This window comes from Chinchilla lanigera, unplaced genomic scaffold, assembly GCF_000276665.1.
Source record: "Chinchilla lanigera isolate Chin_1 unplaced genomic scaffold, ChiLan1.0 scaffold00026, whole genome shotgun sequence".
NCBI lineage: Eukaryota > Metazoa > Chordata > Mammalia > Rodentia > Chinchillidae > Chinchilla > Chinchilla lanigera.
The window spans coordinates 23,951,965-23,954,374 of NW_004955427.1; the positions used below are offsets into that span (position 1 = coordinate 23,951,965).

The 2,410-nt window shown below is 54.9% G+C and overlaps 1 protein-coding gene across 1 annotated transcript in view; it reads right to left on the reverse strand.

Moving 5' to 3' along the window:
• Positions 1–247, reverse strand: part of Itgb5 (integrin, beta 5) — a gene marked incomplete in the record, with an annotated part of 100,737 nt that extends 100,490 nt beyond the window's left edge. Inside the window, 1 exon segment of the mRNA XM_013515122.1 lies at positions 1–247.
• Positions 248–2,410: the final 2,163 nt, after the last annotated feature.

The window sequence follows — 2,410 nt, forward strand, 5'->3', positions numbered from 1 at the left end:
CCGCCACCATCCCTCCCCGGGCGCACGCAGCCCAGTCCCAGGCTCGCCGCTGCCCTGGCTGCCGGCTCAGACGCCGATGTCGCCGAGCGGGACGCTCCGGGCGGGCGGGCGGCTCCTCGAGAGGGCTCCGGACGGCCCCGCGCAACTCTGTGCGCTCGCCTCCGCCCCTTCCTTCTCCCTCCGGCCCGCCAGGCTCGACTTTCCTCCTATCCCTCCCTCTCTGCCCGCCAGCCGCCACCCGGCCGCCGCTCGGTCAGCTTACGGCGGGGCGGGGCGGGGCGGGGCGAGCTCTGGGCCGGGCCGGCTCCGCCCTGAGCGGGACCCGCCGGACGCACAGAGGTCCGGGAGCGCCCAGGTGCGAGTCCCTTCCGGCGCTCCCGAGGGCGGCTGTTCCGAAACTACTGGTAGGGCCCCGATCGGGGTCTTGGCGGCCTGTCCCCAGTGGGGGGACAGGGCACGCTCCACTGGGCGAGCCTAGATTACTTGGGCCGTGGGCGATTGTTAGACTTCAGGAGCGAGACCGGGTCCCCTCCGGTTCCCCCAGCCGCGCGGCCAGCCTGGCCTCGAGGCGACACTGAAGCGCCTGCGAGTGCGGCCGCAGGACTGCGCGCTGATGGGATAGGGAGGGAAGGGGAAGGTACAGATAAAGCCCGCGGTTCACTTTTTAACCTTTTGTTCCTTTGGAGGATTGGAGACTGGCCCATGTGCCGCTAGCCTTAGTTTCCCTGACAAGTGCGCTGAGGGCTTCGGTGACCAAACTGGTACACTCAAAAGCAAATGTCTTACCATTCACATCTGAGCTGGATCTGAAGTCGCCCAGGAAACGAGTGGGGAAGGGAACTTCTCAGACAGCTCCTGCAAAAGATCTGATGGGCTTGGCCGGGCCTCACGGATGGGTGGAATGGGTTGAGACCAGAATGGTTTGTATCAGAGAGAAGAGGACTGTGAACTGTTGCCCCTCAGCCATGCCACCTTGCCTTAGAGCCATCTGAGTATGGACTGAAACCTCCACAAACTGTGAGCTAGATAATCTTTCCTTCTTTAAAGAAAAAAACCAGAGAGAAGAGGAGCATTTGTGTAGAAGGAAGTAATGGCAGGATACCTAACATGGACAGAGAGCATGCTGCCAACCAGGTACTCTGCTGAGTGCCACACCTGTATTAACGCACTGAACCCTCTGGTTATCCAGATGCGGAGACTGAGGCATACAGGACTTAACTTGCTGGAGAAAGTGATAGCTGGAAGTGAACTTCTGTCCAAAAGTTCAGAGCGGCTGAACTAAGAACAGAAGCAGTTGAGAGTAAAGAACAAAGGGGTCCCATTTTTGCATGTGAGGAGCCAGCTGCAAGGAGGGTTGAAGGGCCAGGTAGAAAATCGTCCTAACTGCTGTGTTTCAGGAGTTTGGATTTTAAGCTATGCTTGTGCCTGCCTCCACCTCCCAAATGCTGGAGGAAGCCCCAGTGCTGGAGGAAGTAAACTTACTCTTGTAGTACAAAGTGCCCGGGGGCAAAGTTGCAGCCAACCTTAGCATGCTCCACATTGCACTGACTGCCAGCATTTTATCCTTAAAATGCATGCAAATGTTACTGTAGTCTGCAGTTTCCTTGTTTGTAAAAGCATGTTTGGCCTCATTCTCTAGTAAGATTGCAGAAACTGCCCCAGGTTTATTTTAGGATTACCTGCCCCTCAGAGCAGTGGTGTGGAGGAACTCTTGGCCCACTTGGAGGGGCAGTGATTATAACTAATGGGAAGCTAAAGAAAGACTTTAAACTAGGAGGCATCATATGCTAAGCAGTCATGAGCCAAGTGGTAATTTAAAAAGATTTGTCCAGCAGGCATGTGTAGGATGGATTAGATGAAAAAGGAGTCGAGTCCTGGAGACTGAGTAAACATTGTGTTAATAAGGACGCTAATAACTTGCATATGCCATGCATTCTTTGCATTTCGGCCCTGTAGTGTCAGATCTTCTGGGCACTTCTCTACCCCAAACCGGGTGTTTCACAGCTGCTGAAACAGCCCCCTTCATCCCACAGGCAGCACACACACCCTTTTTTGCACTGCACCTGGAAAGTGCTATGATCCAACCTCCCCCTGCTCTGCTATTTCCCAGCCACTTCCTGTCTCACCTAGTGCTTCCCCCAGTGTTCAGCCTGCCCAGACCTGCATAAACCTCTGATCCTCTGTGATCCAAGCTCCATTATTTTAAAACCGACTTGAAGATGCCTGTTAGAATTCAGAGCCTCTGCTTTCTGGTTTGTGCCTTTTTTCCTGCCCAACAACCCTTCATTGTTTTCATTAAGCCAGAGCATGGGGGTGACCTTCAGTAGTACTTGACTTCTTCCTACTTGATGAATTGAGCATACCTCAGGTACACTGCACATCCAATCGCTGCAGCGCCTCTGGGCTGGGA